Source organism: Portunus trituberculatus, chromosome 38, assembly GCF_017591435.1.
Source record: "Portunus trituberculatus isolate SZX2019 chromosome 38, ASM1759143v1, whole genome shotgun sequence".
Classification (NCBI taxonomy): domain Eukaryota; kingdom Metazoa; phylum Arthropoda; class Malacostraca; order Decapoda; family Portunidae; genus Portunus; species Portunus trituberculatus.
In genome coordinates this window covers 26,011,543-26,029,042 of record NC_059292.1, presented here as the reverse complement: position 1 = coordinate 26,029,042, position 17,500 = coordinate 26,011,543, and the positions used below count along the sequence as shown (strand labels likewise).

Here is a 17,500-nt window from a genome sequence, read left to right as displayed (position 1 = left end):
GTCCACATTTGCAACTGGATTAATAGCAAAAAGTTAAAACTTAATGTTGACAAAACTCGTGTCATGATATCCCAACCTTTAATGACATGAGTTACATAAAATTAGACATTGCCTCACCTCAGTTTCTTTGAAGCAAATGTACCTGTCACTAGCGCACAAATATTTGTTATACTGCTGGGGAATTTGAGGAGGAAGCCTACAAAACACACAATGACAAACTGTTTATCACATAGAAGAAATTACTTCGCATAATTTTCTTTCAACATAAATTAGATCACACTAATCCACTGTTTCATGAATACAAAATTCTGAAGGTATTACTTCTACAAGCCAATATATGTTTATAAATCTCTTTATGTTTTTCCTGTAGACAATGCTTTCCAGTTTGTAACAGCAGATATTCTCTCGAGAAGGCCATTATGTCTGAGGATCCTACTCTGCCGAACAAGTCATACCCAAAATAACATTTATACTAGAGGTGCCAGATGCTGGAACCGCTTGCCAGAACAAATAAGACACGCCACATCTCTGTATTCCTTTTATAATTTATGTAAAGAGTTTTTGTTACAAACCTATTCTAATGCATTATAGACTAATTTAAGAAGAGATCAGTGTGAGAAGAAGCAGAGAGGGAAGAGGAGGAAAGAGGCGAAAGAGAAGAAGGAAAAAGAAGGAGGAAAGTGATAAGATTACTTGAAAATGTGGCTCAGGGAGGAATATAAATAGAGAGAGAGAGAGAGAGAGAGAGAGAGAGAGAGAGAGAGACAGAGAGAGAATTATATAATTTCCATAATATAGTTACAAAAAATTCTAGAAATAGATCAAATGTTTCTCCACCCCATCTCTCTCTCTCTCTCTCTCTCTCTCTCTCTCTCTCTCTCTCTCTCTCTCTCTCTCTCTTAGTGATCAGGTGGAGGAAAATTCGTTTGATGGGAATGTAAATTATTTTTCATTTAAATCTTTATATGAATTATGTACGGACTATGCAGGTTTCCATTTTATTCGTGACTCCATTGACTACAATTGTCATCATTATTATTATTATTATTATTATTATTATTATTATTATTATTATTATTATTATTATTATCATTACTATTATTTTTATCATTATTATTATTTCTATCATTATCATTATTATCATTATCATCATCATCATCATCATCATCATCGTCAAGTTCATCATAACTATCATTTCTCTCTCTCCCTTTCTTTCTCCTCTTCTTATAACTTAATTTTGCTTCAATCAGCAAACGATTTCCTTCTATTCCTCCATTTAATTTCTGAGCCATGGAGGGGAGAAGGAAAGTGACTTCACCTCCTCTACCAAATACAACCCAAATTAGAGACGACGAGTGGTAACAAGGACACTTTTCAATAGTATAATCAAATTTACATTGTTCATTTGGCCAGATTATTGAAATGTCGCATGGTAAGTATTTGTATTTGGGTTAAGCAAGACTCTCTTTTTATGTACATACACGATTATACAGTTATCAGTTACAGTGGCCATATTTTTATTTCGCGCATCAGTCAACGAGAAGGGAAGGATAGGTGAAGGAAACAATGAAAATATCAGATGAAGAGCGAAACATCAAATAGCGACGTTCTATATAGCAAGCCTGTAAACACTTGTGAATTGAGCGTTTCTGTCTATCTATCTTTGTATCTATCTATCTGTCTATCTATCTTTTTTTCTCTATCTTCTTACCTATTTATCTACCTACCCACTTATTTTCTATCATTTTACCCTTTTATCTTTCCTCCGTTTTCTACCAATTATTCCATTCGATTCTTCCTTTGTTTTCTTTCATTCGATACTACTTTCCTTTTGACTTCTCTTCTTCTTCCTTTTCTCTCATATTATCCTGCTTCTTTCGTTTACCATTTTTTTTCTAATTATCTCTCTTCTCCTCCTGTTTCTTTCTTTTCTTGGTTTCCTTATTTACTTTCCTTTCTTTTTTCACTTCCTTCTCTCCTTTCTACCTCCTCCTCCTCCTCCTCCTCTCCCTCCCTTCTTTTCTATCTCCATACCAGCATTCCTCTTGCAGTCTTTCTTCGTAATGTTGAGATTATTACTGACATCTACGTAACTGAGGTAAATGAGGCAATCAACTCTCTCTCTCTCTCTCTCTCTCTCTCTCTCTCTCTCTCTCTCTCTCTCTCTCTCTCTCTCTCTCTCTCTCTCTCTCTCTCTTTTCTTTCTCCTTCCGATCATTATCTTTTTAATTCAATTATATATTCTCTTAAATTTTATTTCTCTTTTATACTTAATTATTTTTCATCCTCTCACTGATCAGTGTTCTCAACTTTTTTTCTCTTTCTTTCATCACAAAAGAAGAGATGAAATTAATGACAAGAGGGATGAAATGAGAGAAGAGAGAAAGAGAGAGAGAGAGAGAGAGAGAGAGAGAGAGAGAGAGAGAGAGAGAGAGAGAGAGAGAGAGAGAGAGAGAGAGAGAGAGATTATATACAGACAGAAGGATAGGATAGATCACATAATGACATAAAAAGAAACACGACACAAAGACATACATACAGAGACAGACAGACAGACAGACAGACAGGCAGGCAGCTAACAATCATACAATCACCACAAAGAACAAAAAGATACGAACCCGGAAGATAAAGAAAGAAAGGAAAGTCGAGAACAAAGAATAAAAAAAGTAAAATATTGAAGAAAGCACATTTTAATTCACAAAATGCGCAATTGAACTTTAGTTAAGGAAAAGAAACTCAAATATACTCCTTTCCTATCTCCTTCTCTTCTTTCCTTCTTCCTTTCCTTCTTTCCTTTCTTTCTTTTTCTCTCTATTCGTCGCAATCCGGGAAAAAAGGTTAGGTAAGAAAAATGCCATGGAAGAAAATGAGAAAGGAACGCACATTAAAAGGAAGTAAAACTCATGAATTAAGGAAGAAAATAAGTAAGGAACGAAGGAAAGGAGAAGGGAGGGAAGGAGCGAAGACTAGGAATGCAAAATGATCTCAACATGCAACCGAGAGTGGAGGCAAAACTAATGATATATGAGAGAAGAGCGAAGAAATACGAGAACAGCAAGGAAATGAACATGAAAACGAGGAGGAGGAGGAGGAGGAGGAGGAGGAAGAAGAAGAAAAAGAGGAGCAAAAAGAAAACAAATGCAGTAAAGATGGAAGGAGAATTTAGATACGAAGGAGAAAAAGAAGAAAAATAGCAACAATAATAAGGAGACCGAACACAAAAATGAAATTGACATAGAATAGATAATGAATACAAATAGAATAGATAATGGATACAAAAAAGAGAAATACTGTATAAAAGATCACCAACCTTATAAATGATAGAAAGACTGCACTAGACTACATGTAACACACGGGAAACCAAACATTACTTCAGGGAGCGACACACTGCACGGTGACTCATGCTTGTTTTATGTAGCACAATGACGTGTTTTAGGAGGGCAAGGCGGAGTAGTTATTGACTTGACCGAATACCATGACGCGTTTCCATATTCATTCTGGTTACTATATGGCGATTTTATACAACCTCAAAAACTTATTTTGGGGATTGAAATAGTGAGGACCGTGGCCATATTAATCTTTTGACTTCCATAGATCCTTCCCAATGTCAATCAAATCGTATACAAATCTCAAGGTTAAAATGCGTCCCAATATTGAAGAGGTTAACCTTCTCTCTGCGATATGCAATAAGTACGGTACAAAATGCTTACAAGTATTTACAAGAAAGGCAAAGAGGATGGCAGGAAAACAGTATATTTGCTCTATCTGGAGAACATGAAGATCTGATTACGTAAGAAAGAAAGGTAAGTTGCAAGAAGCCATCAGACCTTCACTTAGTGGTCCGGTCCTTTACGAAACATACATAAATATTTCTACCTGTTATAATCATTCATACACTGTCTTATCTTCTTTTAACTTCTTCAGTACAGGGACTCATTTTGACTTAGTGTTTGGGTATGATCAGACGCTTCTATTTACATTATGGAGGTCAGAAGATTGATAGCCTGATTTTTCACTATTTTAATGCCCATTTAAGTTTCTGAAGCTATATAACATGAATAAATGAATATGAAAACGCGTCATGGCATAGAAGGGATTAAGGTTCTGTCATGATTCGATACTAACATACTGACTACTGAATCCATTCCTTTCACTTACCACTGCATTTGTAAACCAATTTTTCATATTTTCTCTTCAATCTAACTTTAACAAGCTTGAGCACATTATTTCTTGCTTTATCCTCAATCGTATAAATAGAAACAAAATCTCAGGAGTAGTATGCAATGAAGGATAAGATGTACATACTAGGAGTGCAAGAATTTGTAAGCTGAATAGTTGAGTCACGTGAGACAAGTTCCGGGAGGGGCGAGACGCGTGGGTGTCATAGCAGGGCGGGTCTCTTCCTGGGAACAGCAATTAGGGTATTAAGGTCACCTGGTCTCATTTTAGCTGCGAGGCAAAGAGGGAGAGGAGATAGAGAGGGATAGAGGCAGGGAGGGAGAGGTGTTAGTATCCCTGTCTTGAATATATGCTTACAATGAGTAATGGTAATGGTAATGCAATGAAAAAAGTGGTGCCATGTGATATGTTAGAGGTGATATTTACATGCTGTCTGGACATGATCATCACTTCCATGTTTTCACCACCATCATCGTTATCAACATCGTAATTTTTTGTGCTATCTATTTTGTGATAACCATTTTTTTTTTACCATGTAATTCTTGCTCTCACCTGGTGCGTACATACAATAGATACGAATGTCAGATAAGCCTTCATGTCTCATCTTTTTTTACTTCAAGAGGTCGTCACGAGGAACGAAACAAACACCAGGCAAAGTGAAATGGTCAACAAACTAAACATAAATGAACTACACAGACACAGAGAAAAAATCTTGTCCTGTTAAAAATGAAGGGAGAAACGATAATATGAAAATCAACAAAATAAATAAATGAAAGTGAATAAGTTAGATAAAGAAACCAATGAATAAAGCAAAGAAATAAACTAATAAATCAACTAACGTGACAAAATTAAATAAAGCAATGAGATAAAACGAAATAAAAAATACACAAGTCAATAGATAAACAAAGAAGACAATTGAAAACAGATGAAAAATATCAAACAGGACAAAAAAAAAAAAAAAACACCGAACACCTGACACCAAGCTAATCTCCCACCTGTCCTCGTCTTCCCCTAACACTCCTACCTCCACGTTCTTCAACCTCCACGTTCTTCATAACCAACACACCCTCACTACTTTCCTGCACTGCATTTCACATCCCCTCACTGCATACATACGGGTTGCTGGTACAGTCAATTAATAATACACCACTTCCACGAACACCACCACGACCACCGCCACTACCACCATCAGACACAGCAATCCAACTAATGACTCGCCTGCATGTAAGTGAACAGAAACCATTATTCCATCACCTGTGTTCGATTTTCATATAAGATCTCTCTCTCTCTCTTTCTCTCTCTCTCTCTCTCTCTCTCTCTCTCTCTCTCTCTCTCTCTCTCTATCTATCTATCTATCTATCTATCTCCATCTATCTATCTATCTATCTATCTATCTATCTTTTCACAACCTTTCTCTATCTATCTATATATCTATCTATCTCCATCTATCTATCTATCTATCTATCTATCTTTTCACAGCCTTTCTCTATCTATCTATATATCTATCTATCTCCATCTATCTATCTATCTATCTATCTATCTTTTCACAGCCTTTCTCTATCTATCTATATATCTATCTCCATCTATCTATCTATCTATCTATCTATCTTTTCACAGCCTTTCACGGGACAGTCAGCTCACGAGACCACTGCTACTACTCGCTCACCTCTTAGCCAGGAGATAAGTTAGATAAGACACTCAATTTTCAAAGACGATTTCCTTATTTTGTACATGCTTAATTGTTTAACATTTCTTCTCATGTTCACAAGGTCTCTCTCTTTCTCTCTCTCTCTCTCTCTCTCTCTCTCTCTCTCTCTCTCTCTCTCTCTCTCTCTCTCTCTCTCTCTCTCTCTCTCTCTCTCTCTCTCTCTCTCTCTCTCTCTCTCTCAGAGCAGGTGTGCGCCAGGTGTGTCAGGGTAATTTAATCATTAGATTTGGAGCAATACCATGAGAGAGAGAGAGAGAGAGAGAGAGAGAGAGAGAGAGAGAGAGAACATTGAACATTGAATATTTATTATAGCTCATAAGTTATACAAATGTGACATATATGTATAAAAATAGAACATTTGGCAATAACTTAATGGCTAGCCTATTTGTAAGCAAAACTTTTAAGGCATGGAGAAGATAATCCATGAATATTGATAAGTACACAACAGTATATCAAATGTATATGTAAAGATGTTGGGATTACATATAAATGATACTAGAATAATAAAATAAGAGACTAGAATGAAAATAATGTGAAAATAATAATAATAAGAGAGAGAGAGAGAGAGAGAGAGAGAGAGAGAGAGAGAGAGAGAGAGAGAGAGAGAAAGCATTAAACTGATATTCACGTAACAGCATGGAAAGATTAAAATTTCCCCCCTCTCTCTCTCTTGTATCATGAGTCACCACCACCACCACCACCATCATTGCAAACATTATCACCACCACGATCCTCTCTTTAGCTCTTTCCTATTTGTCTTTCTTATTGTTCCACCGTCATCATCATCTCCACCTCCTCTTCGTCTTCCTCCTCCTTCTCCTCCTCCTCCTCCTCCTTCGTTTCAGCCTCCTCGTCTTCTCTCAGCTGACCATTAATTTCCTGTCTTATCAACGCCCCCTTTGTCTTCTTATTTTCCTCCTCCATCTTTCGTTGCTTGTTCTCGTGTCTTCTCCTCCTCCTGCTCTTATTCCTCCTCCTCCTCCTCCTCCTCCTCATTCCTCTTCGTCAAAATCTCTTTCGAAAGCAATGCAACTCATACACCAGATAAAGAAAGATATTAGTGAGTGATTTGCGGTAAGATAATGAAGTAATACAGTGATAAGAGAATGATGGAAGGAAGATTGGGTGTAAAGATGGTGATGATGGAGATTGATGATGATGGTGATGCTTTGGTGTACGAAAGACAGATGGTGAAAAAGTGATTTGCGGTGTTGCTTTCGCGTGACGTGGTGTTGATTGAAAGTGGTGGTAATGGTGATGGTGATGATTTAGTTAAGGATAGTGACATGGCAAGGGAGTATTGGAAGATATGAGTGATAGTGAAAGGAATATGATAATGATATATGGATGTCATGAATTATAGAAGTGATATGACATGGACATAATTGAAGATAGTAATGATAAGTAGGGAATTGATGATGACGATGACGATGATGATGATGATGATGATGATGATGGTGATGATGATGATGATGATGATAATGGCAATAATGATGGCAAAAGGCTATGAAAGTGACGAGGTAGCCAAATCACAGCCATGCCAAAGAGACAGTGACGTGCTGCACGCTGGCACACACAAACGTGGTGATGACAGTGAACAGTGATTCTCTAATCGAAAACTAATTGCGAAATAAATAAAACGTCACCGACACATCGCAACTTTTAATAATCCAAATCTTTTATATCAAATTTCGTGACATGAAACTGTATTATACAGTTAACGTGACGCGAATGGCTGTCATTTATGAAGTTATTGATTAAATATGCCGATAGTGCTCGTGTTTTCAAATGAATACATATAATTTATATTTTGTATTTCAGTATCTACTCGCATCACAAATTTCGAGAGTAAATGAATAAGTGATATATATTCTGATAATTTCCGGGAACTGATGCATTATGGAAATACCCTTTAATAATTTCATCGCGGAGTGTGAGGGCAACAGTTTAGAAAAAAATCATTAATTACCAATACATATGGTGATTGAGGACAAGGAACTGCACCCCTCAATGTACTGAATCAATTATTGCCTTTGATCGACTGATAGAGAGGAGTTTAGCACGCTCTACATACAAACAGGAGCCATAAAAGTATAAGCACATGCACACTATTAACACCGTGCTCTCTCTTCACTCATTGCAGCCTGGTACTGGTAATTTCTCCCCTCACCTCAGCCTGACAAGTGAAGTAAAAGACTAAGCACTTCCTATACACAACTGCACGAAGGGGAAGGTACATACATAATTAACCACTTCAGTACCATGAGACGTTTTCATATCAATTCTGCTTACTATCTGGTATTTCTGTATAGCTTCAGAAACTTATGTGGAGATTAAAATAGTGAATACTCTGGCTTTTAATCCTCTTACCTCCATAGACCCTTCGTAATGTAAATAACATCATCCAATCATATTAAAAACTCATGGTAAAAATGCGTCTTACTGATTATGGGGTTAACTGTTTCATTGTTATTGTACACGTCCTTCCTGAGACACGCTTATTTTTGTTCTGCGTCTACCACTAACCAATATAGAGGTTGAATATTGCATCATCTGTTATTTACAATCCTCTCTCTCCCTTTTCGTATATGGATGTAGACTTTATGCAGTGCTTTTAATGTATATATTGCGGTGTTTTGTGGCGAAAGGGTAAATGCTATAATTCTCGATAATCCTTTTTCACTGTTATCGCATACGTATTGGTGTTGTACTTGTTGTTTGTATCAACGGTGTTTTTCTTAACTATATTTGTTATAAGTTGTTCAGTATATAAGTGCGAAGGAACAGTTGTTATTATTTAGCTTTTCTGTTATCATCATCACCATCACTACTACTACGATTATCATTATTATTGCCATCACTATTATCACCACCACCACCAACCACCACCATCATCACCTCCACTACCTAGAAAAGCAACACCACTTTACGTGTACGAGAGGAAGAAAGGAATCTAATCACAAAGGAAACTCGCCAAAACTTGCGAAGGCCCCACGACACGGCGCCGCCAGCACTCAGCCAGTGGGAGGAAGTGGCGCCAGGCAGCGGGAGAGAGAAGCGGGAGGAGAGAGGCGGGAAGAAGGAAGGAAGGAAGGAAGGAAGGAAGGAAGGAAAGAGCTGCACGGAGAGGTATGGGGAAGAAGAGGTATGAAATAAAGAAAGGAAATGAGCGGAGGAGGAAATGCGCAAGAAAGGTAAGGAGGAGGAGGAGGAGGAGGAGGAGGAGGAGGAGGAGGAGGAGGAGGAGGAGGAAGAAGAGGAGGAGGAGGAGGAAAAGGAGAAGGAGTAGGAAAGAAAGAAAGGATAGGAGGTAAAGTGCTTCATTCACCTTTCATCTCATCTGTGGTTGCCTTTTCCTTCTCCTCCTCCTATTCTTCATATTCCTCTTCTTCATTCGCATTTCCTCTGCACGTACGTATCTTTTCCCCGCAGGAATTAGAGAGAAGGAAGAAGACAAGGATATATGGAAGACTTTAGGACATAGTATAAAAGAGCAAGCAGGAAGAAACAGTAGAAAAGAAGTAAAAAGAAAAAAGAAAAGAGGATGGAGAAGTCATAACGCGTAGATTAAAGATTGAAAAGAGGGAAAGCCAATAATTTGAATACCATCTGACATCTGTATTATAAGAAACAGAGTCTATTAGTTGAGGTTTGTAAAAATCAACAAAAGTCCAAATCTTTCTCTGTATCTGGCAGGTTGCTAGGTGACGCTTGGACGGCTGCTCACCTGTTAATTAATGTCCAGGATGCCTTCATTAGCACAGGTGATGGGGAGCGTTCGTGGATCATTGACACTCACACAAACACACGTACATGTCATCTATCTGTGCATGCTAGTCAGGTTGAATTAATTGACAAATTGGAAGGTGATAAATCATGAAATTGCTCTTTATGATGGAATGATCAAAGAGAATGAGAGAAAGGTGGAAATGGAAGAGAGCAGTGACCTTTGCTCTTTTCCTGGATTTATTAGGAATGGGAGGCATGACTGGACTTTCTCTGAATTCTCAAGTATGTACGTGATTCTAAAAGCTTACTAGATCAAATGAAGTAAATTATGGAGCATTCAAACATGTGCATGATAAAAATGAACGAACTAAGGACTTTTGAGTGACGGAAATGAAGTAGACGGAAGAATGAGAATGTACAAGATAAGCTGAAAGAGAAGAAAGTAAGAGAAAAAGAAAGAGAAGGAAAAAGATAAAATTACTATATCATCTTTATTACATTTTCTTCTATTTCTCATTGTTTGTTTCTTGTTGTTTTCCAGCCTTTATTTCTCCTCTCATATTTTGTGTTTCATTTTCATATTTCTTACTTTATGTCTCGTTCCTTTTATATAATTACAACATTTTTAACTTTATTTTCTTTGTTATAAATTTTTTGTATTTTTGTCTTTTCTCTCTTACGTCTATATTTCTCATTTGTCTTCTTCAATTTCTCCTTTTCTTTCTTATTCTCTAATGCTCCTTTTATCATTTTATTTCTCGCTTCTTTTTTTCATATAATTACAACATACCTCTTACTTTATTTTCTTCTTATATTTGTCATTTCTCACCCGTCTATACGTATTTCTACTTTCATTTCTTTAATTCCTCCTCCCCTTAATTAATTTTCTGATTTGTTTCTCTATATTCTTCATTTTCATTGTTATTGTTATTCTCGTCTGCTATGTCTTCTATCCATTTTCTCGTTTTCTTATCTTATTCATTTCATTCATATTTTTGCCTGTTCTCTCTCCTGGCCATATTTCCTGCAGCACAAAGACACACTCACTCTCCTGTCCCCAAACATGCAACACTCGACCAATTTGTGTTTTCAATTGTAACCTTGCATGCACCAACCTCCAATCCTTGTCCTCGCTCTCGTCCTTCTCTGTGCTCTCTCCTGCCCATGCTCCTCCTCCTCCACCACCACCAAGTCCTCCTCCTCCTCCTCCTCCTCCTCCTCCTCCTCCTCCTCCTCCTCCTCTAGCCATAAGGGAAACACTCATCAAAACGTCAGTATAAATCATTTGCAAGGGTCTGCATGTCAACAAATCCTCTCTCTCTCTCTCTCTCTCTCTCTCTCTCTCTCTCTCTCTCTCTCTCTCTCTCTCTCTCTCTCTCTCTCTCTCTCTCTCTCTCTCTCTCTCTCTGTGTGTGTGTGTGTGTGTGTGTGTGTGTGTGTGTGTGTGTGTGTGTGTGCGTGCGTGTGTGTGTATATATACAAGCACTTTGTGAGTTAATACAGTTTCGAGGCTTACATGCCACTTAGCCTTGATTTATATGCATAACATCAAAATCCCTGGAGAGTGCTTGATACACAATTCAGTAGCGTTAACGGGACATGCACTCCGCGCCACACACACAGCTGTAAAAACTGTCAAAACTCGTAAATAACTCACGTGCTCCTAGACTCGTCCCGGGCCGTCTCTCTGCCTCTTTCTCTCTCTTTTTCTCTCTGTCTCTCTCTCCCAGCTCCTGTAATAAAGAAAAGAAGATTAACTCATTCGTGCTGCAGTTCAGATTTTTTTATCATATGAAATGACAATGTTAACTGGAATAGAAAAAAAATATATGGTATTATTAGAGTGCTGGAGTAACTCAAGGTGATTTTTTTTTTACTGCATGAATGAGGAATTACGAATATAAAGATGAGAGCATCACGTTGCAATGCTGCCAGATGGCCTCCACCTGCAGCGCCTCACACCATCTGTTCTTGCGGGAATGAAACACGACCTAACCTAACATAACAAATCATTCCCTCGAGGCCACCAGGCGACCATGTCCCTTAACACCTCACAAAATCTATTCTTGTATGGATGAGACTTGGACTGACCTGATCTAACTTACTCTAATATAACCGAACCTAACCAAACCAAACTTAAACTGCACTATACCAGGCCACTAGGCGACCTTGCCCTCCAGCGCCTCACATAATCTGTTCTTCAAGGATCGACACATGACCGCCTCTTCCTACCCCGTGCATCACATCCCTTAACTTCCACCGCCTGCCGCTGCCCGCATGGTTCTTCCAAATCCCACTGAGGAGCGCCTAAGACCATTTTAACCAGCACTCAGACACATGCAATGCTATCCTCTTAACACTTCCTCTAGCTTATGCGTCTGAAGCTCTGAGACTCTCGCCACCAAGGAAGCGGTTACCGAGACTTCCGCATCGAGCTGCAATTGTCACCTGAGATCCAGTCACGGGACAAAAGACTCCTGGGAACAGAACTCTATATGTTAAAGCCAACTTTCGAACTCCCTAGCAGCTTCTGTATATATATATATATATATATATATATATATATATATATATATATATATATATATATATATATATATATATATATATATATATATATATATATATATATATATATATATACACGTCTGTATATAACTAGGAGAGATATATGGTAATAGTAGTTAAGGTTCATTTTCAAAAAAAGTGTCAGAATTGTAGAAAGTTGTAAGTCCAAGTCCAAGAGACAAAGGTGCAGGGCCTGTCTGCCTTCTGTTTCTTTTTGACAACAAGAGGTTTCTGTTTCAGGTGAGTTTTTAGCTACTCATCCTTCCAGTGCTACTTATGGAATGCTGATTTATTTATTCATTTAGCTACTTATTTATTTATTCATTTATTCACCTATTTATCTATTCATTTTATAACAGAAAGATCGAACAAAGAAAAAATGCACAAGTAAATTAATGAGTAAAAACATCGATGAATAAATAAATTAATAAATAAATGAATGAATAAATGTTAAAAGCATACTCAGAATACCTCTAAAATGAAACACACATGAACCAGACAAACGTAATAATCCAGGCTTGGTTACACCTCACTCACTGTCTTGACTCACCACTCACAGACGACGACTAGTAACGGTGAAATCATGACACGCTATTATACTACACGGAACCAATATGAAGTCAATCACTCACAAACATACTTCACAGTGGCATTAAAATGGGAAGACATTTAATTACACCAAACTATTTCCTCTCCTTATCCCTGTGCAGGCGACGGCTCATCACACGCGTCATAACTCAGGTAACCATTTCAACTGAGATATTTTAATCCAAGTAACAATTCTAATTTCGGTAACTATTTAAATCGAAGCACGTGTTTTAATCCAGGTAATCATTTTAACTGAGGGAACCAATTAAAACTGAGATAATCACAAGAACAAGATCAAGGAAAGGATGCATGATTGACGTAAACAATACCTCAGCCAGCGATTACATGTAACACTAAACTCTGTCATAGATTGATATTAGCCAGCCGAAGCCCTGTCTTTAAACTCACACAACTCCTTCATGGCCTTCAAACCTTACTGCTAATCCCACGTCCCTTTAAAGAGGAGTCCCAAACATCAAAGAAGCTAAGTGTCCTCCCTTCCCTTCTCCTCCCTAGTCGCCACTCAGGCACATCGTCGGCGGAAAGACTAATCATCATCAAAACAGGAGAGCCTTTGATGCCTTCCATTCCAGCACTGCTTCTTCTAATGAGGTCAGGCACGACATGCTGGCTTTGTTTCTTACACTCTACAGCTTCTCCTTGGCAAAGCAATTAGTCAGAATGCCACTCTGTCTTGCATCTGTTCCTCATTAGCTCAGTGTTAAGGGCTTGTTTGCCTGGTGTCTTTGGGGCGTGTAGACAATTTGGCTTAGTAAGGCTAGAATATTAAAGTCATTACTATTGATGTAACTGGTAATTATTCATGATCATTGTAATAGTTTTGGTCGTTATTGCTGTTTTTTTCTGTGATGCGAACAGATACTTTGCCTTTGTAAAGTTTAAATAATATGATCATTACCATTATTGTTACTATCAATGTTACCATCATCTTTCACTATCATCATTATAACTGTTACTTCTGTGAGACAACCTGATTATTTGACTATGTGAGGTACGGAATGTGATCAGTTGTTACCAATCATTATCATTATTACTCTTATTCCTCTGTTTGTTATCTTAATCATTATCATATCATTAGAGAAGTTGCAAAAAAGCAGTCATGTCTTCATTACCGTAATCATTATCATTCATTACTTACTACTTCAATCATTACTATTACTAATACTACCTCTACTGCTTCTGCTATTACCACTACTACTACTACTACTACTACTACTACTACTACTACTACTACTACTTCATCAATTACTACTACAACTACTACTATTACTACTACTACTACTACTACTACTACTACTACTACTACCACCACCACCACCACCACTATTAATATAACTTCTGGGAAAGGTAATCAAAGTTATGATCTATGGATGTGTCTTTATTGATACATACGTATAAAAGATTAATATGATTGGTCGTTAAAGTTTTTTTTTCAGAATTTTATGCGATCTCTCTCTCTCTCTCTCTCTCTCTCTCTCTCTCTCTCTCTCTCTCTCTCTCTCTCTCTCTCTCTCTCTCTCTCTCTTTCTTGTTTTCTCCCAATTCTCCATTCCTTTCTTTTACTTTTCATATATAACTTTAATTTCCTTGTCTCATTTCATGCAAAATAATAAACACACAATTAAAAAGTCACGTCTAACTTCTCGTCTATTTCCATTCTGTTTATTATTATATTTTCTAACACATTTTCCTCCTCCTCCTCCTCCTCCTCCTCCTCCTCCTTTTCCTCCTCCTTCTCTTCCTCCTTTGTCTATCTTCCTCTTCTTACTTCATCCTGGGTAATGCGGACACAGAGTCTGTTTAAAGAGGAGGAAGATGATGAGGATGTGAGGGATGAGGGCGATGATGAGGGCTTCGCTGCTTCTTTGGTGGGAAGAATCCAGGACGCTGCGCAAGCTGGGTGATGCGGGGGAAGGGATAAGGGGGAGTTGGTAGGGGAGAAGTGAGGGAGAGTTGAAGGGGAAGTATGATAAGAGGTGGGATGAAGGAAGGGTGAGGGAGTGAGGGGGTTAGGGAGTGAGGTGATGAGGCGGGTAAGGGTGGAGTTAGGAGGAAATGAAGCTTGAAATAGTTTGTATTGGTTATATTTCTAGTACGACTGTTGCTGCTACTGCTACTGCTACTGCTACTGCTACTACTACTACTACTACTATTTCCGTTTTTGTTGATGTGTAGATATAAAAAAATAAAGGAAAATTATATGCAAGAAAGAAAAAAAATATATTCAGACATACAAAAAGTGATATAAAAACAACTCCTAAATTTCACTACTAGAAAAATAGAAATCAAATAGTAAAATCAAAGAAAAAAACTGCTGAAAAATCACTACTACTACTACTACTACTACTACTACTACTTCTGGTACTATAAACCCTGATAATAATGCGTCCACGATACACTCGATCAATCTCATAAATTCTACTGTTGGATCCTTACTTACTGAGCCCAGCCATTCTTCCTTCCTCCCCACTAAACTCTAGCATAGAAACCCCACTGAGCCGCGCAGCCGAGTTGAGCTTACCCACGCGTGAGAGATATGTGTGTGTGTGTGTGTGTGTGTGTGTGTGTGTGTGTGTGTGTGTGTGTGTGTGTGTGTGTGTGTGTGTGTGTGTGTGAGAGAGAGAGAGAGAGAGAGAGAGAGAGAGAGAGAAAAAAAAATAGGTAGACCCCGAAGAAAAAACAGATACATAGATAAATAATGAGACAGAAAGAGACACACAAACAGACACAATAATAAACGTACAAACAAAGAAACTTACATGCTTACTTACATTCATACACATATATAAAGAAATACAGACAGGCAGACAGACGAACAGACAGACGAACAAACAAAGAGTAAGAAAGACAAAATGGAAACAAGAATCACTAACGACACAATTCTATACTGAAAAAAAAGTTAACAAAAATTTAGAGAGAGAGAGAGAGAGAGAGAGAGAGAGAGAGAGAGAGAGAGAGAGAGAGAGAGAGAGAGAGAGGGGTGGGTGGGAAAAGGAGGCACTTTAGATAAACTGGCAAAAAAAAAAAAACACGTGATTTATATATTTGCCGGCACAAGTAGGCCTACTCGTTGGTTTCTTCCTGTTTTCCTTACGTTCCTTTCTGTGAGGCAGTGAGGAAACGATAAAAACAGGAAAGGGAACCGCTCGCCGCCTTTTGTATCCTCCCAATCAGTTCATCTTCCAACACAATGCATTCGTCTTCATCTTGTCTTCCTTCACTGTATTCGTCCCACTTTCCCTCAAAAATTATAATGATTACGATATATAGAAGTTTTATTATGAAGACAATCAAATCAAAAACATGAGTAAAATAGTTATACGTTCAAAGAAAATATACTTAACCATGGAAGATATACAATATAAAAAGGAGGAAGACGAGGAGGATGATGAGGAGGAGGAACAAGAAGAGAAAAACCTGGAAAATTAATTACTATGAAAAAAAAAAATACACGGATATTCACAAAAGACCTACATGATGCAAATAAATATAAAAGAAACAATACCATGCATTAACACAGGAGGAGATGAGTGATGCTATTGTTGTCATGCTGTTATTACTGTAGACAAGGCTGGTAATGGCAGGCAGGGACGCACCAGGGACACAAAGCACCTGCTGAGCACTATTAGAGGGGAACAAACAGCAGTGGCATCACACGTGCTTATAAAGAGTTGTGTGTACACGAGGCAGCAACAAAAAGATTAGCTCGAGTTATAGATATGAGGTAGAGACTCACAGGAGTGGTACATGAAAAATATTCGTGTGTAAGCGTTTTTAGTGAGATAAGATTACAATGCTCGTCAGTGACAGTCCATGTGTTGTTCAGAACATGAAAATATTTATCCTGGAGCATTGATGGCCGTATGTAAATGCAGAAATAAAAAAGAAATGTAAAAAATATATAAATGTTTTGGTGTTCGCTGCAGTAGAAATAATTGAATATGAAAATTGAAAAAGGAATAGTCTTTTTTTTCTTTTCATTTCAGGTCGTTAAAAAAAATGTTTTCAAAATTTCAGATGAAAGTAGAAATTCAACGAAAATTCTTGCATAGCATACGTTAAGGAAATAAAAGAAGTAAACAATAATGAAAGAGAAAAAAAAAATAAAAACTTGAAGGAGAAAATTAGCAGAATAGAAAATGCGATCTATTAGTAAATGAAAAGGAAACAAAAAAAAGAAAAAATAATGTACAAAACTTTATAATTTAATCTGGTTAATACTAACTACACTTACACATTTCCTTCCTCATTACCTAAAAACCACACACACACACACACACAAACACACAGAAACACACACACACACACACACACACACACACACACACACACACACACACACACACACACACACACACACACACATACGGGGCCGCAAAATAAACACCATTATGGATCTTGAGGTAAAAAAACAGAAAACGGTAAACTGAGGCGGAAGGGAAACTAAGGTAAAGAGGAAAATATGCAAAGTAAGACTCGGCTTCGCTTAATTCTACCTACACTTTCTCCTCCCGCTCCTCGTTTTCTTTGTCCTTTCCTTTTCTTTTCTTCTTTTTCTATCTTACTCTCCCTCCTTCTCTCTATTGTACTAATCGTCCTTGTCCTCCTCCTTTTTCTTCCTCGTCCTCCTCGTCTTCCTCATCTGTCTCCTTATTTTTCTCGATCTCTTTCTCTCACTCCTCTTTCTTATTTTCGTCTTCCTAATGC

General features: G+C 37.7%; 1 protein-coding gene across 4 annotated transcripts in view; it reads right to left on the bottom strand.

Moving 5' to 3' along the window:
• The window catches only part of LOC123514651 (5-hydroxytryptamine receptor 1-like), a 456,202-nt gene that overhangs the window by 117,830 nt on the left and 320,872 nt on the right, over window positions 1-17,500 (bottom strand). For all 4 annotated transcript variants that reach the window (XM_045272671.1, XM_045272672.1, XM_045272673.1 and 1 more), the window contains one exon: window positions 11,274-11,349. The gene's annotated coding sequence lies outside the window, so the exon portion shown is untranslated. The remainder of the gene's footprint in view (window positions 1-11,273; window positions 11,350-17,500) is intronic.